The sequence below is a fragment of the Apteryx mantelli genome, chromosome 8, assembly GCF_036417845.1.
Source record: "Apteryx mantelli isolate bAptMan1 chromosome 8, bAptMan1.hap1, whole genome shotgun sequence".
Taxonomy (NCBI): Eukaryota; Metazoa; Chordata; class Aves; order Apterygiformes; family Apterygidae; genus Apteryx; species Apteryx mantelli.
The window spans coordinates 42,262,323-42,275,422 of NC_089985.1; the positions used below are offsets into that span (position 1 = coordinate 42,262,323).

At 39.1% G+C, this 13,100-nt stretch overlaps 1 long non-coding RNA gene across 1 annotated transcript; it reads left to right on the top strand.

The window, feature by feature from the left end:
* The first annotated feature begins 457 nt into the window (after positions 1–457).
* Positions 458–4,086, top strand: LOC106486512 (uncharacterized). The gene is made up of 3 exons (XR_001292885.1): positions 458–474; positions 2,201–2,277; positions 3,351–4,086. It is a non-coding gene; the product is annotated as an uncharacterized lncRNA (long non-coding RNA).
* The last annotated feature ends 9,014 nt before the right edge of the window (positions 4,087–13,100 follow it).

A 13,100-nucleotide genomic window follows, 5' to 3' on the forward strand; every position in this document is an offset into this window, starting at 1 on the left:
ATTTTCTCCTCAAATATTATAAGCAGATTTTTCTAACATTGCAGATTATTTAAATGGTTTGGAACTTCCTTGAAGAAAATCATGTGTTTGAAAAAATAATACTGAGTTGTATGAATTTAGTAAATCAGTAAAATAGCTTCATATTTTGTTGCATGTCTGCCAATGTAAAGTACCATTAATTTGTGTAATTACTGATGTGTCTAGGCTGTCAGATTGCAGCACTGCATGTACCCATAACTGCGCCAAGAGCTGTGCTGGGTGCCAGAAGCAGGCCACCTGTGGCATCCTGGCCCTCCGTGCGGTCGTTTGACATGCAGAGTGTTAGGAGTGCTTGAACATTCGCACTTGTCAGCTCTCTTTTCTCTTTGTAGGTAACTCAGCAAGCAGAATGGGACCTGTTTGTTCAGTCTTGTGTGATTTATGTGAACCACAGCTGATGTCATCAGTGAGATCATTTCATAGCTTGCGTTTGCTGTGAGTTTTGAGATTGCTTTGCCTGATAACCTGTTTTAAATATCAATGTTTTTTATTTCATTACCGGCAGTTATTAATGATTATTACAGACTTTCCAAAAGGGCTTTTAATACACAGAAATACAGAAAATCGGAGCAGCAGTCTTTCTAATGGGAAGTAGATCTGCCTCTCTGGAATGGCACTGATCTCGCTATTGCTTGGGCAGATCCTCCTGCAGGATTTCTTGCTCACTGCTGTCTAATTCCAGAAGAGCTCTACCTGGATATCAGCAGCCCCATGGTGTAGATGTTACCTTTGCGGTGTTGAGCAGTATGCATTTTCTGAGAAGTGCTCTTCATTTCTGTGTTCCAGTGACTCCCATAAAGTCTGTGGCCACTTAGCTTTTTGTAAGCGCGCATTTTCAAGACCTCAGACTTCTTTTGACCTTAATTTAGTTCTTAGTTATTATTCAGCACTGTGTTGCCAGAGATTGAATTCAGTGCAATGCGCAGGTTTTGCTTAGCACTTACAAGCTTGGGTCCTCGTCCTTCTGTGTACATCACAGATCCAGTAACCAGCTAGCACAAACTGAATCAATCTTGAGATGCAGAAGCACAAGCTGGCATAGCAGCGATGCTGAAAACATAAGTCATAGGGAGGTGTCAAGAAAGGTTTCTCAGAGCATTTGCAAGACTTAACGTGTCAAATAACACTCCTGTGCCTCTGTTCCTTTACTCTCATCAGCAAAAAAATTTGTCAGCTTACTAAACAGTTGATAAACTAGGTCGTGGCCCTGCAGTCTGATCCTTTAGTGTGAACTTTGTGCCTGTTTGAAGTTCCATAAACTGTGATGGATTTAGGTACAGGAAGCAGACTGTCAAATTGGACTCTGGTGTGCAAGAGAAAAAGGGGCTTAAATCTTCACAGGCTGTGTCCTCTGAAGAGAGATGGAATAATAAATCCAAAATAACAATTGAAAGGCAGATATGATCCGGTGTAGAGGACAGGAAAACAGAGACAGAAAGTCTCGGTGAAGGAAATATTGAAAGTTAGGCATTATAAAATCTACTTTAAGAAAGAAGAAGTAAACGTTTCTCTAGAAGCCTTTCCTGGGTGCTAATCTATGTTACTAAGCAGGTAAACAGAAGTTCAATGTTAGTGCCAAATTGCATGTGAGGATTCATGCCATCTTCCCACATATGACTAAATAAGATTGTTATTTTAACGCATTCATTTGATCTTTCTGAATTTCTTTTGGTTTTTTTGTTGTGTTTAATTTTGAGTGGTTAGGTAGAAAGAAAATTGCATAATATTTAGTAAGCTTCTGCAGCTGTCTAACATTTAATATGCAGAAGCTTTTTCTCTGTGATATATTGTTAATTTTATTTGAAAAATATTACTAACTTATCACAGTAAAAAATGTGACTTTTAGAATATATCTATGAGAAACATGAGTACCTAGAAAACTCTTCATGTAGTGTGGTAAAAGCTCAAAGCAATTCATCTGCATGTGTTTTACTTACATTTTTCAGTGATGGCCAGAGTATATAAAGCCATTTCTAATCCCTGGAAAAGGCATATCTCTTAATCCACATTATTTGTAGTCACATTCAGCTTTTCAGGACTGTATATGTCCTAAGTGCATGTACAGTTTTTGGTGTCAGTTGGTCAAGCACAGCAATAAAGATATGAAAAAGAGTTTTTCTAAGCAATGTCACATTATTAATTTCCATCTTTATCCAGGTAGGGAACAGACTGTCCAGATCTGCTCTTTCTGAACAAAGTGAGTTCCTGGCATTTTTGAAGTCTCATGAATGGGTCAAGGTAAGTGTGCCTCAAGTGGCGTTCTTTACTTGTGTTGTCTTTACACCAGCACCACTGACAGTTACTCTCCGAGAGCATTTGTTGAGCCGGTTACGATCACTATAAAGTAGGTAGGTTGTATAAAAGAGTGAAGTGGAAGACAGGATGAAACCTGTAGGACCAGCTAAATGGGCTTTGCCAGTTTTCCTAAATTACTGCTTGATTTGTTTGAGATTATTTCATGGCATTTTGTGGGTAGACACAAATTTTCTTTGCCTGCATTTCACAGTATTGGAAGCCATGTAGCTTCCAAAGTAGCATTCAGAGCTACTCCTATATTAGGTTGGTGGAGGATAGAAGGAAACGGAAGTAGCACTTAGGTGGACAACTCCGGTGTGCAGCAGTGCGCACACAGGTCTTTGGCCTGTGAAGAGCAAAGCGTAGGTGCAAAGCACTGAGTGCTCTCTGGAGAGTAAAGGGAGCTCTCCACCATGAGAAGCAGAATTTCGAAACCAGCATGACCACTGTTATAGCCTTTGGCATCAGTGATACAGCTCTTGGGCTCAGTGTTATGTGTGCAACCGCAGCTGTATGCACCTGAACCAATCCTGAATTATTTTTTCAATTATTCCTTCAATTATTTTTTCAAGTGAATCTACTTTTATAACAAATGACTGTAGGAATCAGCAGAAGTATTTGTTGGGTCTAAAATGTGGGATTTTCAGAGGAACACAAGAAAATTATGGTTCCTAATACCCTGAGAAATTAAACATGTACATTTTCTAGGTTAATCTGTAAATCCAAGCCTAAACTAGATTTTGCTCTTAGAAAATATGCTGCATCTCTTAGTGGCAGTAATATTTATTCAAGATACAACAACATGAAGGTACAGATTGTTTTCCTCATTCAAGGCCAAATCCCATCTGCTTTCCGCAGACGTATATTCCTGTTAACTTCAAGTAACTGTCCATGATCGGTGTTTTCAGAATTGCAAAATCCTTATTCCCTAAAACAGAGCACTTCCTGAGACAGCTAAATATAGCAGAGATGATTGCTGGCAGTGGTAATCTCATCATGCATTTGTCCTTTGGCAGGTCAGCTGTGGAGGATCCTTCAGCGTTCCATACATGGTAATGGGAATATCCACATTGCTCTACAGTTCGCTGCCGTGATTTAAATTCGATCTACAGATAGGTCACCTCCTTTAATGAGAATTTTAGATAATTCTATAATCCTATCCATGAAAAGTCTTTCATCATGTATGTATTGTTTTGGAGTTTGTAATTTGTGTAAACTATTTGTACATCTCTTTTTGCTGTCTTGACAAAACATCTGTTTATTCCCCTAACTCTGCTATGTTATTAATCCAATTGTAAAGAGGAATCGGGGCCAAGAATTGATACTAGGCAATTCTGAAATACTGAAGAACAGCCCAGATCTGAATCTGGTTCTCAGAAATTCTCAGCTAGTGTGAACATTTCTTGGCAAGACAGCAATACTCAAATTACTGTGAAGTGTAAGTTTTGCCTCTGCTTGACCTTTTCAGCATTTCATGAAGAGACAGAATAGTACAGGCTGGAAATCCTTCCGACAGGGCCAGATGGGAACTTCAGACCACAGCAGCACCTCGTGCAGGGTAACATAGCAGAAGCATAAATCCCTACCTTCTCATAAGTTGTATGTTTTAAGAATTCTGGTTAAGATTAATAGTATTTTGAAACGCTGATAAAGAATTTTGTAGTTTGATAGCTGATTTTAAAAGCTGCCTGCTACACTATGGAAGAAGGTAGCCAAGTTCTTTAACAGATTGTACTTTCTTTTCTTTAGGTAATTTACTGACTTGAATAAATTCAATTTAATAGGCAACTCTATGGATGGCATGTCCTTTCCTAAGCATGCAAGGTACTTTATTAACTGTTAGAATATACACTACCTGACTACTCTATTTGAAAGGAAGTTTTGGCAGAGTCTTCAAAAAATCTTAAACCAGCCATCAGTCCAGGTACTCGTGTGCCTCGGGAGCTGTGGGTGGGCATGTGTGCGCACGAGTGTGTGGGATCAGTACCAGCAGCTGGAGGGGGGCTGTGGGCCCTGAGGTTCACAGGTGCAGGTGCTCGGGCTGGGGAGAGCAGCGTGCCGGGAGCTCTGGGGTGGACTCAGCACCCCTCCCTTGTCCTGGGATTTGGGGAGCTCCAGGGTGGCCCCGGTTCTGGGATGCAGGAGCTCCAGGGTGGCCCCGGCATCTCGCCCTGGTCCCAGGACACGGGGAGCTCCACTAAGTGCTTCTCTTGGAGTTGCACACAGCTGTGCTTTATCCTGGATTTAAGAAGCTCTGTGTTTTCTTTGTGGCACCAAAAGAAAAAAAACAACAAAAGAATTTGAGAAGGTAGAGCAATAGATTTAAGGACTTGCTAAAATTCTCATGAATATCCTACGTGATTCACCACTTCAAAGAGTCTGCTTGATGTAAAGATAATATATTACATGCAGCTACAATATGCATACCAGTCCAGTACAGAATGTCACTAAATGAAGCGGTTCTCTTCTAACGGTAGCTTGAAATTTGAATAGGAAAACTTAGTAGTTTTTTTTAATATTTCCATGTCTGCATGTATTTTCAAGATGACTGTTGTGTTCTCACCATAACAGTTATTGACATAATAATTACTACTTGAAAATGATTTTGAAAGACTTTGTGTATTGCCCAAGAATAATACTAGATCTGCAAAGAACTTCCAGAAATTCCATTTCACTTAAGAAATATTTCCCAAGTGGGTGTGTGTCATAAAAGCTCTAAGAATGAAGAAAATCTTTATATTTAGATTATGTTAATCATTTTTCTCTTCTTTTAAGCTTTCATGAGGTCAAATGAACATAAAAGGAATTCTTTCATTTAGATATATAGAAGAGCAGAAACAGATTAGTTTAAGCCAAAAGTAATATTTAATGTTTCCAGACTTCACTTCAAAATTTGTGTGCTTAATTTCGGTAAGTGATTGCATCCAAGGAGCAAGTTCACAGCTTAGCATGTTAAGAGGTGAAAATGGGTAGTTTAGATTTAAAATCCCGAAAAAGCCACCATTTGAGATATCCAAACAAACATTTGTCTGTGTCAAGAAGTATCTTTGGAAGTAAGACAAATTAAGATGCTTCTGCTTGTAGGCAAAGTAGAAAAGAGAGTGAACATGAGAGAAAGCAAAAGATTAGAGAATAATCTAAGGAGAAGCAAAAGCAATCCAAAACCATAAAAGTTTTCCCAGCTTCCAAATATTTGACTCATTGAACTTTATTTTATCTCATTGCTTTCTAGGTGGGACTCGGTCTCCGGTGGGGCTTAGTCTCCAGTGGGACTCATTTTTCATTTCCTGTAAGGTTGTCCATGCCAGTACTCCAGATGGGGGGGGAAGGGTAGCTTTTGTGTTGCTGTGTAAAGGTGTATGTTCTGACTAGCAGCCGGAGGTCCTTGAGCAGAGGTGCATTAAGCTAGCAGATTTGGATTTTGGACATTGATTAGTTACAGCTAAATTAAATTTACCTTTCCATTAATTTAAAATTGAAGCAACGCTTGTCACTTAAATTCAGTTACCCTGAAGAAGCACTTGATGTTCTGGGGTCCATTTCAGTTAAAACTGCTGATTGGTTCGCCTTGGCCCAAACCCTTTTTCCTCAGCAAGCTTCTCTGCCGGCTGTGTGGTTGGTGATGGAGAGGAGGGAGCAGCCTTGGCCCCCGGCAGGACCTTCCTTGCTGCAGGCTTGACCACTGCCCCCGGCTGCAGCTGCAGGGCCGGCCAGCCCCTGGCCCGCTCTCCTCCTGCCGGGGGGACCTGCTCCTCTGCTCCACTCAGTTGGGGCAATTCTGGTGATATTCTCTGCTGCTCTCCGTTACATACGTACAGACAAATGCCATTGCGCCGGGTGCCGTTGCTATCTCTAAACCTGGCAGTTATGAAGGTGGGAGTCAGGGTGTTCAGGCTTCCCTTGCTGCCCACTACAAAAATCAAGAGAGAAAAAAGCTGTGAAGCAACACATTGGCCTACTAAAAATAATACCAAAGAATAGAGTCCCAACAATTCTAGGGAATTTAGCCTCACCGCTTATCTAGATGGTTGCCTGAATGCTTGAGTAATTTTTAAACGACATCTTCATATGGTGTTTGCTGACATTTTATCAGTCAGAGCAGCCAAACAGGATTTTCACTAATTATACTTTTATAGCTCATATTTATGTGAATACTATTTCTTCCTCAAGCCCACATTTACCCCAGTTCGGTAGATTTGATTTGGTGATGATATCCTTTTACATTCACTGCTTTCGTGAAATAGCCAATGAACAAGTATTTCAAATAAGCACTTACTGACTCGGGTTCAAGCATCCATCTTTCTTTCTAATTCTTTTTTCAGAATCTCCAGTACAGCCATGTCACTGGTAGCTCATATATTGCAACCGCACATGAAAAATAAAGCCAATGTGCTTTCTGACTAACTCAGTTAAATCTGTTTTATCTTAATATCTAAAATTTACATTGCATTATTAAAATTTTATTTTAATTTGTAAAACTTACCTAGCTCCAAGCAAAACAGCAGTTTCCTCTTTCTTTTAGAATTAGGAGGTGGACAATGATTGTTCAGTGTGTTTTCCTTCCGCTTAGCACTTTTTCTTTTTGTCATTCATCTTGCATGTTTGGTTCTTCTACATACAGGGGGGAGAAAATCACTAACCAGTTTTCCTTTGAGGACAACTACCTCCCCAAAGTAATTTCATTATTATCTTTTAAAAGGAAAGAAAAGTGTAATTTGCAAAATGAAATCCATTGAAAGCACACTGTCTTCCTTCTTTCCTTCTTTCCCCTGGAAAATTCTGCTGATGTCCTCCTTCACACATGGATTTTAATTGATAGTGTTGCCTTTCTCAATGGATTATTTTGAAATAGCTTCAGTTTCTAATATAAAATCTTACATAATGTCTTAAACACTGAAAATAATTTCCTGAAACTTTAATTGAAGTGATGTCTTCTTTGCAAACACTACCCACATCTTTGAACTGAGGCCAGAACAGCAAAATCTGGGGCATCCTGGCAGATACGAAGAGCATATATAAAAAATATTAAGCAACCATATTTGTGCTGGTTATCCAATGAAAATTCTCTTGAAGATAGTCTTCTATCATGAAGTCTTCTTCCGTAATCTGTTCTAAATCAGCACATTTCCCATGAATTGCCCATAAAGAAATTGGAAGTTTTGAAACAGAGTAACCAGAATGAGCTCATTGGAGCAGGTTGCATAACCTGGCAAATGCCCAGAGCTTCACAGTCATTTACCATGTTCATTACCTAACATCTGTCAAGGAAATGCCTTAAAATAAATACATAAATAAATAAGCAGCACTAATTCCTACTTCCAGCACCAATTTCTCTGTCACCTTAAGCATGTTCTGCCACAAGTGCTATGGCTGTTCTCTAAGTCTACATCGGCACTGTCTTTGGTAGGAGTCCTTGAGTTACCAGCCAGACGACACCGCTTACGTCCACACTGCCGACACTTTGGGGCCCTGTAGAGTGCTTTGTGTGTGTATTTGCAATTTGGCACGAGCATGCTTGGACATGCTGGTTTTGGTTCATGCCTGTCTAGCGTTCATGACTCTCCCACTTCATTTGCCTTCTGCTCACCCCATGGGCTCCTCCTTGCCTCCCCTCCTTGCATACTCCTGTAACAGACTAATCTGCTTGACTCTCAGTGTTTGCATTGAGACTGTACAACCATCTTGCCTGTTCCTACTAATGATAAGTCAGAGCAAACTTGTGACAAGGGACAGGAGACCTGCCCCAGGCGCATCCATTCCTTCAAGAAGCAAACCAGAAGATGGAGGACCAAGAAACTCTTGGTGAGACTCTTGGTTCAACCTCAGCATTGCCTGGGAGAAAAGAGAAATTTTAGCACCCCTCACTGAGAACCTGCTTTTTCTACTCCAGACCATGGCCTGGGCCTTGGTAGTGCTCCAGCCTGCTTATATTCCTCTTTGGAGGAGGAAGACTTCTGCACATTGGTGGTACCATGTTTTCCTCTGCATTTGGAATGACCGAAAGTGGGAGTAAACATCAGGGTGACTGTGCTCAGTGTCCAAAGTTGCAGTCCTGCAGCAACCATACCCCCTTCAGAGCTCTGTTCCCTTGCCCAAGAGTAAACCTCTGCTTCCTGTAGACAGCTGCCATGTTGCCTATAATTTACAGAGAAATTGCTCAGGTGGGAAAATTCAATATTTATCCCTAATGTTGAAATATGTTGTTATTTTTTCTATTGTATTTGAAAACCATGCTGAAGTCTATCTTTGGCTTTGTTTTCTTCAAAACAAAATGCTCACTAACTTGGTCACTGAGCCCAATATAAGTAATAAAGAGAGGCTTAAAATGAATGGTTCCATTTACAGTAAAGATCAAATTCAGTTTATTCCATATTAAATCCATTCTTCAAAGAAAATCAAAACAAAACCACTCTATGAGTTTTAGCACAGATTATGGTGCAGTGCATTTATATGTTCTCCGTCCACAGCGTTAAAATAACTGTCCACATCCTTAGATATCTGCTACTGTCCAATTTGAATATGGTGTATGTCCAGTTGTACATCTGTTTCTTATAAAAGGGAGTGTCACCCTTGTTATTGGGAACGGTGCCATCAGTTCCATTATTTTCTAAACAGTATTGTTCTCATGCACCATCCATGTAAGGATGTGTTTGTGCTAGAAATCTAATAATGAAATATGAGGGGACATAAGGAGGAGAGCAAGACCTGATTTTCATCAATTATCTATGTTATTGTAAGTAGACACATACTATTTCTTTACCTATTGAAAAATGAGTTGTATCGATCCTGTTAATAAAGGAGATGAAACTTTCTGTAAGGAGACTGTGAAACAGATAATGAAACAGTAGCTCTCCTCAGCCATGAAATATTCAGGTACATTGATTTTTTGCCACCTTCTTGAGCACTGATCATTCTTGACACAAAATTTCCCCCTTCAGTAAAGATATGAACTTCATCTCATCAAAAACCATATCCTGAAATCTTCCCTCACATAATATATTCTCATTTACTTCTCTGCAGCTCTGACAGCCCGTGGCAGAGCATCATTTCTCCCTTTGCCACTGGAACCAGAGCCCTTGAATTTGGCTGCCTCTGTGGAAGTTGGTGCTCTCACTGCTAAAGCTGAAGTCAGGAATCCAGAAAGGATTCCTAAGAGCAACCACACCTGGGGAGGAAGTGAGGGTCCTTTTGGAGGTGTATTTTGGAGCTGTTAACAAATCAGAATTTTAAATCTATGTGTGGTCAGCTAGAGAGTTCAGGTTCTTTATACATCCTATGACCCGTCAATCTTTCTTTTCCTAAAATGGCAGAATGCCTTATAATGCAATTTATACAGGTTTCCTTTAACTGCTTGCATATTTTTCAGACTGTGGTTCAATCCTACCTGTGGCTCGGTAGCAAAAGAAATACCCACCTAAGGGAATCCGTACCCCACCGGTGCCCTCAGGTACGTGTTTGTGTTGCTACACTTTCATGAGACACCTTCCTGACTGTGCCAACACAGCTGTTTGCATTGCCATGGCCCAGGATGGCTCCCTGAGGCGGTGTGGGTTTATAACAACGTCGTCTGTTCACGGATACCATGCCCGGCCGGCCCGGCCCCACAGTCAGTGCTGCTGGGAAATCGGGAGGGATGGTAGGTGTCATGAATCTGAAAGGCCAGGTGACAGGGGTCTTCTTGGTCCAGCAGTTCCCAGATCATCAAGCTAAAGCTAACCCTTGGACTCTGTTTCTGTCTGTGTTTGTCCAGCTGTGCTTACGGGATTGAACTCCCATTTATTTCAATAGGAGTTTTTTTCTAGACAGGAACTCGAGTGTTTGTTCATGACCTCTTTGCTGAGAAACACGGTTTCCTTCTTAATATTCTGATGATGCTGGTTCTTTGCAAACAGACAGCTCTAGCTGTGGACTAGCTGTTTTGCCTAATGATTTTTTAGGACAGGACCATCAATACAATATTGAACAATGCAATATTGAAGTGCTAATGAAAATGAGTCTGGGAAACAAGTACAATAGTATTATGAGCATCTTTGGCTCATTGATTATGATTAGTGGTTTGTTCTTTATAAAATGGAAGGGATTGCTCCACCTGGAGATTATGCCCTTGTAAATCTATTTGCAACAGCTGTAACTAACAAATACAAGCATGATGAATGCGCATGAGTACACTGTTAACACTTCGAATTTAGAACATTTTAAAGTGAAATATAGAAAAGATGATGGATGGTATTCTGTTGAAGCCATGTTTGGTATACTGTTTGCAACAAGTCTGTCCGCATTAGGAAAGGTATGTGCAAGTCCAATTTCAAACTTGCTCTTGCAAATAGAGCCAAAACCTCAGATATGCATTTTAGCAGAAATTCAGTTGCACCATGCTTTTTGGTGTTGTATGGCTCTCGTTACAGTCATGTGAACTGCAGTCAACTCACCTGCTGTCTGAATGTATTAGGTACTTATAATTAAGAGTAGGTCAGCTGAAAGGTCCTCTGCTAGGCCTGGGGATTCGTATGACAATTTGTGATAGTTACAGTTCTATTCAGTTTTCATAGAATTCAGGTGAAACACTCCATTTAATTTCATTCCAAGAATGGCATTTATTATATTGCCAATATCATGTTAAAAGACAAATAGCTGTTAAAAGATGAACACTAAATATGTAGCTTATTATTTCTTTGTCAAACACACATTTTAGAAAGCTTTGCTCCACTAATCGGTGAAAAATTCTTTAGCCTCTGCATGTTATAGAGTCTGCTCTTCGTAAAACGAGCTCTCATTTTAGAAACCAGAGGAGCTGAGAATGCTACAGCAGTGGAACATGTGTTCACTCATAACTTTTGTCTTCACTGGATTTCTTTTCTGGGAAATGGAAATAACTCAGGAAGAGAATGACTGCCTATGGATGGTAGAAGAATGCAGTATTTTCAGTTCACCTTCTCCTTTTCTCAGCTTTTCTTCTTTGGGTTTGATGTCAGCATTAACATGCTCTGAATGTGTATGTCTGTCTTTTTCACAGCATCTTTCTGTAAATATCTGGGGATTTATTTAATTCCTCTGTACAGCAGAGGCTTCTCCAAGAAAAAAATATCCAGTAAGATATTCAAAACCATATCTGAGCTTGGAAAAATGTACCAAGTTCAGTTTTACTGGAGAGATTTGTGTTCTTTTGTCCTCATGGAAAAAAAAAAACAGTCTCTAATTGTGTACTATGTAATAGTTTCTCCAAGGCCCAGATTCATTTTTATATAGTTGTAGGCCTTCAAATCAGACACCTACATCAAGAGTCTATTTATGCTTTTCAAAGTAAAATATATACATGTGTTTTAATCAGATCTAGGTGCTGGTTTTCAAAATCTTTGAAGCAGTACCCATTTTCACTATAAATTTGTAGAAGACAACCTTGGGGCCACAGCAGCTGAAACTGCTGTAGAAAGTTAGTGTGAATTTTTAATTTTCTTCTGGATTTAGAGAGCTTCAAACCTATGCTAGGAGGTACAGATGGAATAAATGTGCTAGGCTTTGTCCAAAGTAACTCCTCTGTTATGGAAGAAAGAGTGGTCACAACCTGCACTGGTCTTGACTCAGAAGAAATTTAATGCTTGACTAGAAAGAGGGATGACTATAGGGTAAAATAAAAAAATGTTAGATTCTCACTCCTTATTTCAGCAAGTTCTTTTGATTCTGCGCCACTGAAACTAGAACAAACATATATTCTCAAACCAAGTGAGCTAAATGGAAAAATTCTGCTCAATTAGGTCTAGCCTCCAATATCTTCCCTTTAAAAGAACTCTACTTCTTCCCAAAAGCTAAAATATTCTTATTTCAGACTTGTAAATATTTATGGACTGAAAACAAATCCAGTTTCTTGCATTTTAATATAAAATCTTTTGCTTTGTTTAACTACATCATGTTTAAATGATAGAACATTGAGTGAGTAGGAGATTCACAGGAAGTATATCCTATTGAATCTCCCACTGGCATTTTAAAATTTAGAGATATTATTTCCAGTCCCTGAATTTCCTTTGTACTAAATCCCAGTTTTCTTAAAAGGTTATGTTAACATGAATAAAAAAACACACAAGTCAATTTGCAGATTTTACTGTCAGCTCTTAATGACCTGCTAAAAATAACACGGATGATTCATTTTCTAATCTATTGAAACAGTAGTTATTTGTTCTTGGCAGTTGTCTTGTTTTCAGTCTGTGCTGCACAAGATATATGTATTAGCAAAATCAAAAAATATTGTAGTGATTTTTCTTCTTTGTATTTCAGGAGAGGGAAAACATTTTCTAAGAACAAAGGTAAGTTTTTCATGACTATAGAGAAATACAGCATTCTGGAATACTGTCATGCATGCTGTACGTGGAAGCTTTCAGAATTTTGAAAAATTGCTGTCTGAAGTTTCAACGTACAAGTCTAATACTAATAATGCAGTTTTTAAACAGAAGTATTTAAACAGAACTAATTTTAAACAGAATATTTTAAATGGGATATTTAATAAGTCATAGAACAATCAATATTTTCTAATCTTTTTATAGGGACTGCTTAAATGTTCTAGTAAGAAAGTAATGGCTGATGTAATAACTTCTTTTTAATTAAAATTAATTCATCAATTGTATTAAAGCCATTTAGGTTTTAAATCCAAGTCTTCTTCAGATCTGCAGCGCACTTCACTTTACCTATAGAGTTTCACAACATTAGGCCTTTGCTGACCCTTACAATGCAGTGATATTTTTTGCAAAACTGTTTAAATACCAGTACTTTCTAAG